Source organism: Hylobates moloch, unplaced genomic scaffold (genome assembly GCF_009828535.3).
Source record: "Hylobates moloch isolate HMO894 unplaced genomic scaffold, HMol_V3 SCAFFOLD_3, whole genome shotgun sequence".
Lineage (NCBI taxonomy): Eukaryota > Metazoa > Chordata > Mammalia > Primates > Hylobatidae > Hylobates > Hylobates moloch.
Genome location: NW_026652278.1, coordinates 72,798,171 through 72,811,532, shown reverse-complemented (window position 1 = coordinate 72,811,532; position 13,362 = coordinate 72,798,171). Strand labels below are relative to the sequence as shown.

At 47.8% G+C, this 13,362-nt stretch overlaps 1 long non-coding RNA gene across 1 annotated transcript; it reads right to left on the bottom strand.

Annotated features, from left to right (window-relative positions):
• Positions 1-3,870: 3,870 nt before the first annotated feature.
• LOC116478986 (uncharacterized) lies at positions 3,871-7,893 on the bottom strand. Its single transcript, XR_004250907.1, has 2 exons — positions 7,448-7,893; positions 3,871-6,244 (listed from the first exon to the last, which is right to left on the bottom strand). It is a non-coding gene; the product is annotated as an uncharacterized LOC116478986 (long non-coding RNA).
• Between the last annotated feature and the right edge of the window lie 5,469 nt (positions 7,894-13,362).

Here is a 13,362-nt window from a genome sequence, read left to right as displayed (position 1 = left end):
CTCAGATCTGGCTGTGCACCAGACCTCCTTGAGGAGCTGTTCAGTAGAAGGACCTGGTCCCACTTGACCTCATCAATCAGAATCTCGGGGGGTAGGGCCCTTAGATTACACCGATACACTACTGACCTTGAGAATCTGGCGTCAGGGCCTGACCAAGCCCTGCAAACCAGAAACGTAGTGTCATTGATGGCCAGACTTGACGGGCTCCAAGATGCTGACTCATAGCTCACAAGGATGATGAACAAAGCCCAAATGCCAGCTTACTCATTGCAAATGGTCTCACTGCCTGACCAGCACATTCTCTCCCCATTGGCTAGCAAACACAGGAAGTCAGTGCTTTCGGACATTGCTGGAGGAGCCAGTGGCATCAGGCTTTAGTGTGTTCTTGCTCACAACTGACAGAAGCCCAAAATGCAGTCCAGATATTCCACAGGAAAGCGTGCCTCTGGGCCGCCCCATTTTCTGTGCTCCTATTGGCTGCCAAGCTTCCCTTCTGATGGACGTGGACTTCATGTACATTCAGGAGGTGATGTCTAAGTTTTCTGGGCCACTGCCTCTTGCAGGTGACATTGTGTCTCTCTTCTGCTCCTTTTGAATATAATGGCTCAAAGGGCCATTATATTCCCCTGACATCCAAATCCTTGGAGACATTTCACATTTCAAGTGTAGTGCTCTATCCCCATTTCACAGGTAAGGAACAGAGGCCACCCTGGGTAGGTGTCAGTTCCAGAGCCAAATGGCTTCCTCCTAAGAAAGGCTGAGGTCTGAGCTAAGCAGGTGGTGGTGGAGATGGAAAAGCAGTAAGAGGCTGGATTACATCAAAGAGATGGAGGACGACAGCTTCTAGCTTGGAAACTGGGTCGGTGGGGTGATACTGACAAGACCGGGATGGCAGGAGAGTGTGCAGGCTGTTGGTGAGTGGTGAGGAAGGCTGTGCTGCCCCTCAATCAGCTGGACAATCAGCACATTCACTGAGGACCATGCTGAGAGCTGCTAGCGGGGTGTGGAAGGGGACAAATGATGTGTGCCTGTTCTGACAAAGCTTTCAGAGCACAACGGGCTTATGACTAACCCTGTCAGTTTATGACTGTTGTGTACCTGTTCCTGGTGAGAACTCATCTGGGCTGTGCTGATAGGACAAGAAAAAGCTCACAGCTGACTATGGCAGTCTCCATGTGGCTCAGGCATCCCTGTGGAGAGACTCACCTTGCCAGCACCAAGTCAACTATCAATCAAGACTCTGAGTTGCAGCTTAAGCTGGCTTAATCCAGAAAGAGGATGTACGATTTCATATAGTAGACAAGTCTACATGTAGGTCTTCCGGCTTCAGGTCCGGCTGGATCCAGAGGCTCAAACCCCATCCTCTGGACCTGTTTTCTCTCTCTCACTCCTTGATCCTCTCTCTGGTGCACTTCTTGGCTTTGTTTTCCCCCTGTACTACACTCACTCTCAGCACACTCTCCCCACTTGGACTCCAGAAACTCCAGTTTGACAACAAGTCCAAAAAGAGAGTTCTTTCCTCCGTACAACCCCATACAAGACCCAGCATGGACTTTGCCCATAGACCCATCGCTGAACCAATTACTGTGGCCAAGGGGAATCCGATGCACTGATTTGCCAGGCCTGGGTCCATGTCCACCCTGGAGTTAATCCACCCAATCCACCCGGACTCAGAGTGGGGACGGAGTAAATTCCTGAGAAAAAAGGTGTTCTGCTGCCAGAAAAGGGAGGTGAATGTTGGGCAGGCAATGGATGCCTACTATTGTAACAAGCAAAGAGCCCTGTCTAGGTCCAAGGGGAGGGCGATGATGGTCAGAAACCCTCTGGGCCCAGGACCACCCCCTAGGAACCCACCTCCCTCTTTACAGTAAGACTGCTCTGCTAGCATCTACAGCCTTCACCCCTCAGTAGAAAAGACCCCAAAGGTTTTATGAGTGGAATGTATGTTAAGGAAGAAAACATGGAAAACTGAAAGAGATGGGAGAGGGCTTCTCCCAGCGGTCTTAGTCCCATTCAAAATTACAGCAAGAAGGAGCTGGGTTTGCCAGAATAAGGTCAGTATCAGAAAGAGGCACAGGTGGGGGTCATTCAGGGCAAAGGAGAAAGGGAGTTTTTGATAAAGCAGGTCTGTAGGAGAGGAAGAAGAACAATGACAAGGGGAAAGGGATGCCATGGAGGAAAGCCATGAAATAGGGCTGGGTTATAGGTGCAGCCTTTTCAGAATAATGAAAACAGAAAACTTTCTGAGACCTCACTGCCTCACAGCAGGGAACCACATGACTCAGATTTCATACCCGGACTTTCCACCAATTCCCCTCTGGCTTGTGAATAGCAGACCACAGGATAGAGAATGAGATGAGGGCTAGGAAAAGCTAGGTTAGTTCTGGGACAGCTCCATTTCCCATCTAAGGCCAGCGTGGGACCCTCCAGGAAGCCTGCCCTACACACACGTTGTTCCCCAACCCTGGAGAGCCTTCCTCTCCTCTCAGTTCCTAAGCCCTCCCCAGTTTCTCTACTACGTCCACATTTCACGGAAGATGGTCTTACCTGCTCCACTGGGTCTTAGAAGACCAGTTCACAACACTGTGTAGTTCAGAACTAACTAGGAGTAACTGTTAAAAATACAGATCCTTGGGCCCATCCTTGGAAATTCCGATTTGACAAGGCTGGGGTGGGCCCCAGGCATCCGTATTCTCAACAGGCTCCTTGGGATCTGCTGAAGTAGAGCCATGTCAGAGAACCACTGTCTTACCTGGATTGCTAAAGCTGGGAGGGAACTTCCCCTCTAAGAAATGACAGCTGTCAACTAGAACCTGGGCCAGCACATTGTGTCCTGCAGGCCCAACCCAGCCTGCTACTTGTTTTTTATCAATAAAGCTTTATTGGAACACAGCCACACCCATTCATTACATGTCTTCTACCACTACTTTCACGGTATCATGGCAGAAGTCATGTGGGCCAGAGAGACAAAAATATTTACTCTCCGACATTTTCCAGAGAAAGTTTGCCTGCTCCTGAATTAGAAGGTAATCTCTGAGGCCCAGAAATGTATCTCTCTCAGTCAGAGATTTGGAACCCTAAGAACCTGCTCTTTCCTCTTTTTGTCCAGTGGTCTCACTGCCTCCCCATGGTTTGGGACGTGTGGAGGGCATTTGTTGTTTCCTCTACTCAGAATCCACCGTTCTTCTGAAAACAGCCTCTTAACCTTGGGGCAACTCCTGGCCCTCATTGGATAAGATCTCAATATAACTGTCAATCAAAACACCCCACCCTCTCCTCGGGCATGGGACCCCAGCTGAGCCAATTTTATGTTCACTTACTGGAATTTAAATCTTGTGCTGAGAAAAGAGCCATTGACAGCCATTAGGTCTCCTTCCTTTCACCACGGAGCCAGAAGGGAGCCCGCTCCCAGGTCCCTGCAGCTGCCCTGGTTATCTGTCCCTCAGACAGCCAATTTCTCAGCCTTTTCTGTGATTCTACAGGTAGCCCCATCTCCTCCTAAAATATTCCTTTTTATGCAAATTAGACAGAATTTAAACCAAATGTTTACACCCCAGAAAAGCCCAATGGATGCCAAATGCAGGGATTGGATTAAGCCATGAGGCATGCATCTGCCCATTTCACAGATGGACACCTTGCCCCCAAGGAGGAAAAGCGACAGTCGGGACAAGAATCCAGACCTCTGTCTTGTTCCCACAATTCCTCCTAACCCAATGTCACCCTTGATCATTCAAAATCAATAGCATCAGACAGCATCAATCCCAAAATACAGGCATCATTTTAGAAATTAATAAATACATAAGGAGGAGCCTTCCTCACACAGAGAGCAGTCATGACAACTCTATAGAATGAACGATTCCCAACGAGAGCTGTGTGTGTATGTCATGTAATATCAAGAATTAAAAAGCGTCAAAAGATCAAGTGGGAGGAACATTAAATATGAATGGGATGAAAGACACATTTCTGTGCACGGAATAATGACTTTAATGAGTTTCCTCACCCAAGTCACGGCATCATAAAGTACGAAAGCCGGGAAAGGGATTGAGGAGGGGAGCGGGGAGTGCAGGGGAGGCTTTGTGTGTGAAAGCGAGATGAGCAGGTAGGTAGGGGAGGAAAAGACAAGAGCTGAAAGAACTGTCAGGGTGAGTTCCGGGCCCTGATGCAAGTCGCCAGATTCCCAGGAGGTGCCTATGGGCACAGAGCAGCAGGACCTCCAGCCCCGGGGCAGCTGACAGTCCCCGGAACCCCACAGAGTCCCACTGTGACCCAACCCTCACCCCAGCCCACCTGGACACAGGTAGTGTGGGTGCCAACCAGTTGGCAAAGCACCTCTGCTGACCTTGGCCACCCAGGGTAACCAGATGGGAGCCATACTTGGAGGTGGTGGTTTCCCCAGCGGGCCAGGAGCAATTACACATATGCTATGATCAGAATGCCTGTGTCCTCCCAAAATTCATGTCAGAATCCTAACCCCCAAGGTGATGGTATGGGGAAGTGGGGCCTTTGGGAGAAGATTAGGTCATGGGGGTGCAGCCCTCATGAATGGAATTGGTGACCCTATTTAAAGAGGCCCCAGAGAGAACCCTGACCCCTTGCTGTGAGGCCACAGTGAGAAGGGGATGTCTATGAACAAGGAAGTGGGTCCTCACTGAACACTGAACCTGCGAGAGCCTTGATCTCGGACTTCCAGGCTCCAGAACTATGAAAAATAAATTTCTGTTGTTCATAAACTACCCAGGCTATGGTATTTTGCTGTAGCAGCCTGTACAGACCGAGATAACACAGAAGGACATGACATAAGTTTTAAAGGCAAACAAACCCTAGCCACCAATCCTGGGGCTGTCACCTCCCGGCTGTGAGGCTCAGAGCAGGCAATTTAACATTCCTTCAACTTGAGCTTCCTCGCCTGTGAGGTGGGATGCTGTATTTTCCTCACAGTGCTGTTGGAGGATTAAGTGAGAGGACACACAGAAGCCTGGCCATGAAGAAGATGTCCAGTAACCATCAGTCCTCTTGCCCTCACCCTCCCGCAGGCCATGCACTCAGTGACCATCCAGGAAATAGTTGTTTCCAATGTTATTCAGAGTCGACTATCTTGTGCCATGTTCACAGTAGCTCAGGAGACCAGGAAAGCTCGATTGCCTGTTCACACCAGAGACAGAAAGCCACAATGGCAGGCTGGCGGTGAGGAAAGATGTCTACCTTTGTCCAGCCTCCCACTGACTCAGAAGAAGCTGAAGTCAGTGCATGGCAGGCCCATGCAGAGCCAGCCCAGAGCCCAGGGTGCAACGACTTGGAACAGGTGCATTTCCATGACAACCTTCTGCTTCCACAATGATTGTCATCTTCCTCCTGCATAAGGAAACCCCCCAAAATGCCCAAGCAACATCCAATGACTTCTCAGCCTCCAGCACTCTGAAGCGAGGCCTGCAGCACTGCAGGCATGGCTGAGTTCCATGGAGCTGATCAGGCGGTCCACGAGAGGCAGAGACGAAAGTTCCTGCCTCGTCTGCATCATCAGACTGACATGCCACGAAAATCGTAACAGTAAGAATGATAGAAAGGCTTAAATGGCACTAACTGTGAACCAAGAACTCTGCATATAAAAACTTACTTAATCCTTACAATAACTATGCTAGATAGATTTTATTATGCCCATTTTATAGAAAAAGAAACCGAGGCACAGAAAGGTTAAGTAACATATCCAAGGTCATATGGCTAGTAAGTGCCAGAGATGGATTCCAACTGGGATCACCTGGTTCTAAAGTTCATGCTTCTAACTCTGAAGAACTTCATGGAAATAAGCCTATCAGAAGAGGAAGCCAGTCAGAAGAAGGCTGGGATGTAGCGGGTGGTAAGTACTGCTTAGAAAGAAAGCAGAGCGTGAAGCCCAAGGAGCCTTTTGTTTGCCATCACAGATGCCACTCAGGAGATGCAGTGCAGGGACTGGAGCTTCAGCAGATGACACAGTCCTAGAGCCTTTGCCACATCTTAGGTTGTTTTTATTGTCCCCTATTTCTCTGCAATGACCAACAGCAAAGCAGTTAACAAGGAAGTCCTGTGGCTTACCAAGGTAAGAAGTCATGGGGCCACCATAACCCGTCTTGCAGCCCAGCTTGGTGGGGTGTTGGGGAGGGATGCCACAGATGTCCATACCCCACCTAGGAGCCAGGGCAGGTTCGGCTGGGGCACCAGGTAGACTTCAGAACTGGGACAGGAGATCCACGTCAGATCTAGATTCAAGCTGTAATAATAATTTATTTGTATCATTGTAATTATTTGTTTAACGTCTCCCAATTGGCTCTATGTGAGAAAGTGAGTGAAACTATGTCTGTCTTGTTCAGTTCACATCCCCAGCTGCTGGCTTAGAGCCTGGTGTATAGTAGGTACTCAATAAATATTTATTACATCAACGAGCAAAGAGAATAAGTATAAGCCAGGGTTTCTCAACCACAGCACTATTGGCATCTGGGGCTGGATAATTCTGTTTTTAGAGGCCTGGGCTGTGCACTGTAAGTTGTTTCAGCAGAGTCCCTGGCCTCTGCACATTAGATGCCAGTAGGACTCCCTCCTCGAAATAAAAACCAAAAATGTCCCCTGGGGGGCAAATTTGCCCCCAGCTGGGAATGACTAATATAAACCAGTATTCTTGGCTAGTGCCACTAATTGAAAGAGAGAAGCCAAATTTAATCTGCATATGCAGTGGGCAAGAGGGAATCTGAGCCCTAAAAGCCAGGAGGGGCTGAGAGGAAGAAGGTGTGAAAGTCAGGGCCACCCACTGAGATCTCAGATGACTACCAAGTGCACCCTCCAGTTTGTCTCTTGGGTTGTAAGGCATGAGGGCGATTTGTGCTGACTTTAACATACAGAACAGGGTAGGTGAGAATGAAGGGGGTGATGGCAGCGTCCAGGAGAGAGAGGTGGACCCAAGACCAGACACCAAGGCAGGACAAAAACAGCCCAGGCGTGGGCCTGAGAACAGATTGGGCAGCAGAAATCCCCACGCAGTTCCCGAACAAGGAATCTTTTGACAGGTGGCCTTGCAACAGCGACCCTCTCTTGTCTCTGCTTTGAAGCCTGCCCTGTGCAATGTGGCCTCACACCCAGGAGGCCCTCAGATCAAGGTGGTCTTGGCAGATCCGCTAGGAGGGATTAGACCGTGACATTACAGCTACATGACGGCCTCGTTCTTATTACACACACACTCGCCCTGTCTAAGCTTGCGAACTCTGATTTGTTTATTTCTGAAAAACTGTCTCCACCAAGACACCAAGCTGGGCTGCGAGAGATAGCACTGACTCAGCCATTTCCCCATCCTCAGCATAAAAGGATCTAAAAAGAATAATTTAAGCTTCTCTGGAGTGAGATCATTTAATGAATCTTCTCGATGCTAAGAGGTTTTATATGCCTTTTTAAAAACCCGTCCCCAAGCACGGAGCTATATTACCTTGGAGAGCAGAGAGATGAAGTGATACACGTACGCACAGCACACAGGAGGAAGGAGGTGGTTTCCTTGGCAACAACATCCATGTCCTGGCTTCCCTCGGCTAAATTGGAATATATTGAAATATCTGCTTTGGGCACCTCTTTTGCGAAGGGAAATGAGTGGTTTTCTATTCATGCACTCTCAGAACCGCGAGCCGGCAGCTGGGGAGCGATGTTCTGTGAGTTCGATGCATCTGAATGGGGCAAGGCCGTTAGCAAGCTGGCGGAAGTCCCCAGCCTTCCTTTGCAAAACCAAACCATCGTTTCCTCAGCCAAGGGAAAATGAAAGCAGCAAACACATGAGGTTCGACTGGCCGGACAGATAGGCTAGGACTCTGTCTCATGCAGTCTTTCTATGGCCACTGCTCTGTAGCTTTCCAAACATACCCAGCTCGATAGATCAGACTCCAAAAGTCTACTCACGATGCGCTTAAAATGGAGAGTGGCTGTAAGAAAAATACAGACCTATCGAAAAAAGGTCCTCAAATCTGATCTGCTCAAAATCCTTGACAATAGGGAGGCAGCTATGCCCCTAAAGCACAGTGCCTGGCACCCAGGAGTATGTTAACATCATGTTTGTGGAATCGGACTTGGACTCAGGCAGACCTCAGTTTTGGCCCTGGCTTCACTATTAACATTCCGCATGACATTGCACATGTTCCATAAACCCTCTGGCCTCAGTTTCCTCCTCTCTAAAGCAGAGACAAGCATCCCTTCCTATAGAATTGTGAAGATTAAATGGGGTGACCGGTAAAATGCCTAGCATGAAGGCGGCATTCCATTATGGTTACTTTTCCCCACCGAGAAACAAGAAGCATTCTGTTTCTTTCAGATAAGTGAAATTTACAGAAAAGAACAGTGTCTTAGGGAGAGCAGGAACAACCTCACCCAAGGAGCCAAACTCCTTTCCATTTTTATTTTCAGGGTGCTTTTGGAGAGCTGAGACAGCCTAGGTTGGGAAGTGTCTGGATCAGGAGGTCAGAAGGGTCAGCTCAGTCATAACCACAGAACCAGTCACAAGCTTCAGGGGAAATGGGACAAGGAGACAGTGAGGGTCTGAGGTCTCCGCAGGCCAGTGGCAGGTAGCACCACAGAGACCAATGGGAGCATCAGCCATCAGCTGGGGCCAAGAAGGGGATGCTGAAAGGGCAGGGAGGTGAGGTCTGCTGGGGAGGAGGACCAGCCCCACACATGAGGGACACAGTCTTTATAACCAGCTCTCTATTTAAAGACCCTCACAGAAGATTGTACACTATGTTTTGTTGCAATAGCTCATACCTGTCACTCCTAAGAAGGTCTTTCATAAGACTCAGTTAAAATAGTTGCTTCAATGTAAACACATCAGGACCAAGGATTTCCCGTTAGAAGCACAGACTTTAATTCCTAGACTGTCATTCTTTCTAAAAAGTCTTATGAATACAAAATGGCATTTCAGTTCTATGTCTAATATTTATTTGTGTGCCTTTGGGGAAAAAAAATAGTTTCTAAGCCTTCTACTTGTGCTCTACACAATGACTGCCCTTTCCTAAAGTCACAGGACAGCAGTGAGAGTAAAATTAAAAGGCGGGCAGCATAGTGAGTGGGAACACACCATCTGTGTCTTTATATCATATGATTTTATGTCTTCTGACCATCTGTGAAAGAGAGGTTTGCTACTTAGCTGAAGAATGTACAAGCTCAGGCCCTTTCCCCCTGGGAAGGTAAAAAAAAAAAAAAGAATAAAAATCACAATAATAATTCAAAAGATCCTCTAGAAAAATAAACTTCTACTGCTCACTAATAAATTTCTGAAAAAAGAACATCACTAAAGGGATATTTGTCCTGCAAATTTTAAAATGCATTCTAAATCTACAATAATTAAAACAGTGTGGTACTAGCAAAAAAAAATTAGCAGATGGAACAATGAGGCAGACTCAATACATAATGTATTTAAACTTTAATATACTTTTAAGATAGAATTCTGTGTCATTATGGGAAAATATGGACTATTCAGTGAATTATGGCTTGAGGATAACTGACCAACCTACTAGGGAGCAAATTTAAACTCTATCTCTACCTCACACCACATGATTTTTTTTTTTTTTTTTGAGACAGAGTCTCGCTCTGTCATCCAAGCTGGAGTGCAGTGGTGCGATCTCAGCTCACTGCACACTCTGGGTTCACACCATTCTCCTGCCTCAGCCTCTCGAGTAGCTGGGACTACAGGCGCCCACCACCACGCCCAGCTAAATTTTTTTTTGTATTTTTACATGTTAGCCAGGATTATCTTGATCTTCTGACCTTGTGATCCACCCGCCTTGGCCTCCCAAAGTGCTGGGATTACAGGCATGATCCACCGGGCCAGGTCCTTTTGTTTTTTTTTTTTTTTTTTGAGACAGAGTTTTGCTCTGTCACCCAGGCTGGAGTGCAGTGGTGTGATCTGGGCTCACTGCAAGCTCCGCCTCCCAGGTTCACACCATTCTCCTGCCTCAGCCTCCCTAGTAGCTAGAACTACAGGCAACCGCCACCATGCCTGGCTAATTTTTTTTGTATTTTTAGTAGAGACGGGGTTTCACTGTGTTAGCCAGTATGGTCTCGATCTCCTGACTTCGTGATCCACCCACTCTGGCCTCCCAAAGTGCTGGAATTACAGGCGTGAGCCACCACGCCCAGCCCACACCACACTTTAAAATAAATTCCAGGCCAGGCACAGTGGCTCACACCTGTAATTCCAACACTTTGGGAGGCCAGGGCAAGAGGATTACCTGTGGCCAGAAGTTCAAGACCAGCCTGGGCAACAGAGCAAGACCCTGTCTGTACAAAAAATTTAAAATTTACCCAGGCATGGTGGTACAGGACTGTAGTCCCAGTTACTGGGGAGGCTGAAGTGGGAGTATCGCCTGAGTCCAGAAGTTTGAGGCTGCAGTAAGCTGCAATTGTGCCATAGCACTCCAGCCTGGGCAACAGAGCAAGACCTCATCTCAAAAATATAAAATAAAATACAATTCCAGATAGGTTAAATATTTAAAAAATAGGGTATTAAAAGGAAATATGAAGTAAGATTCACATTATCTTCAAGTTGTATGCCAAACATCTTTTATGCCCCATGTCACACCCTGTCAGCTCCTCTTTTTGTTTCACCACCCGCGCCATGCCACATCTCCCTCTCTCTCTGCTCCCAGCTTCTCTGGCCCAGCTCTCTGGGATACCTGCTGTCAGTGACCAACTCTGCCATTCTGCTGTGTGCACAAAACTGGGAGTGCAAGGAGTCCACATCCCCCAGGGAAGCCTTTGATTCTTGTGTAATAAAAATCTTCTTCCCTCTGCTGGGGAGCCAATTCTGAAGCATGTTCTCCAAAGTTCCTGACAGGACCCCAGCAGGACTGAGCCCTATTTCCCCTGTGTTGGCCTCCCTTCCTGTCCTGTCTCCCTCTTTCCAGCCTCCCACTACTCTTCCCTGGGAGCCAGTCACAAAATCAACTCTACAGATAGGCCTGTGTCACAGGTTCTGCTCTTTGGGGGACCCAAGCTAAGATGGGTAGGAAAGACCTAAGTACAGAGCTAAATTGAGAAAACATGAAGAGAAAGGTCAATAGGTTTATTTTCTTTAAAATGTAAAACTTCTGTACATCAAAATATTTCACATATACTCTTCCCTTTCCTTCCAAAACAATTTAGGCTAGAAGCCACTAGATGGGATTAAGCAAGGTTGGCATCTATGCAAAATGAGACAGCAGCCATTGGGGCACTGGAGTACATCATGGGGTGGAGGCGATCATGGGGTGTCAAAGGCTAAGCAGGTCAAAGGGGCCATACATGAGGGTGAGCGGTGGCCCAGTGTGAGTGGCCGAGCCCAAGTGGTACGAAGGGGGCATCTGAGGAGTAGGAGTAGCTTGGGGTGTCACAGCCTGAGTAGGTTGAAGAGGTATCCACGAAAGGAGGTGGCCCAGCACAGGGTGTTGGAGCCAGAACAGGATAAGAAAGGCAGCTCTAATACACTGGTGGGGAGGGTGTCCCTAGGGCAATGGCAATGATAAGGGATTGGTTACATACAAGGTGTTGATCAAATGACTAAATATATTACCAGAAGATGAGATGGGTGCCAGATTTTTCACTGTCACAGAAGACAGTTATAACAACGGCCTGGTGTGGTGGCTCATGCCTGTAATCTCAGCACTTTGGGAGGCCAAGACAGGTGAATCACCTAAGCTCAGGAGTTCGAGACTAGCCTGGCCAACATGGTGAAAACTCATCTCTACTGAAAATACAAAAATTAGCCAGGTGTGGTGGTGGGTGCCTGTAGTCCCAGCTACTTGGGAGGCTGAGACGAGAATTTCTTGAACCCGGAAGGTAGATGTTGCAGTAAGCCAAGATTGCACCACTGCACTCCAACCTGAGTGACACAGCAAGACTCTGTCTCAAAAAAAAAAAAAAGACAGTTACAACAATGGAAAGGGAGAAAGGCAGAATATACCCTATGGCATGTGATCAGAATTGGAGGCATTAACATGAACTTTGACATCCCACAGTGCCTCCTGCCTCCACCCTGGCTCCTGTCCCATCTTACACAGATGCCAACCTTGTGTATATATAGATATATGATAACCACTAACAATTATTTTACAAATTACTCCACTATGGCAACAATTTAAAATTAAGCAAATATGATTTAATGTATATGTATTAGTCTGTTTTTACACTGCTGATAAAGATATACCTGAGACTGGGAAGAAAGGAGGTTTAGTTCAACTCACAGCTCTGCATGTCTGGGGAGGTCTCATAATCATGGCAGAGGGCAAAAGGCACTTCTTAGATGGTGGCAGCAAGAGAGAAATGAGGAAGACAGAAAAGCGGAAACCCCTGATAAACCCATCAGATCTCATGAGACTTATCTACTGTCATGAGAATAGCATGGGAAAGACTGGCCTCCATGATTCAATTACCTCCCCCTGGGTCCCTCCCAGAACACATGGGAATTCTGGGAGATATAATTCAAGTTGAGATTTGAATGGGGACACAGACAAACCACATCATTCCACCCATGACCCCTCCAAACCTCATGTCCTCACATTTCAAAACCAATCATGCCTTCCCAATAGTCCCCCAAAGTTTTAACCCATTTCAGCATCAACCCAAAAGTCCACAGTCCAAAGTCTCATCCAAGACAAGGCAAGTCCCTTCCACCTATGAGTCTGTAAAATCAAAAGCAAGCTAGTTACTTCCTAGATGCAATGGGGGTACAGGCGTTGGATAAATACAGCAGTTCCAAATGGGAGAAATTGGCCAAAATAAAGGGATTACAGGACCCAAGCAAGTCTGAAATCCAGCAGGGCAGTCAAATTTTAAAGCTCCAAAATTATCTCCTTTGACTCCAGGTCTCATATCCATGTCATGCTGATGCAAGAGGTGGGTTCCCATGGTGTTGTGCAGCTCCGCCCCTATGGTTTTGCAGGGTACAGCCTCCTTCACACTGCTTTCTCAGGCTGGCATTGAGTGTCTGCAGCTTTTCCAGGTGCACAGTGCAAGCTGTTTGTGGATCTACCATTCTGGGGTCTGGAGGACAGTGGCCCTCTTCTCACAGCTCCACTAGGCAGTTCTACAGCAGGGACTCTGCATGGGGGCTCTGACCCCACATGTCCCTTTCACACTGCCCTAGCAGAGGTCCTCCATGAGGGCCCCACCCCTGCAGCAAACTTCTGCCTGGGCATCCAGGTGTTTCCATACAGCTTCTGAAATCTAGGCAGAGGCTCCCAAACCTCAATTTTTGACTTCTGTGCACCCACAGGCTCAACGCCATGTGGAAGCTGCTAAGGCTTGGGGTTTCCACCCTCTGAAGCCACAGCCCAAGCTGTACGTTGGCCCCTTTCAACCATGGCTAGAGCTGCAGAGACACAGAGC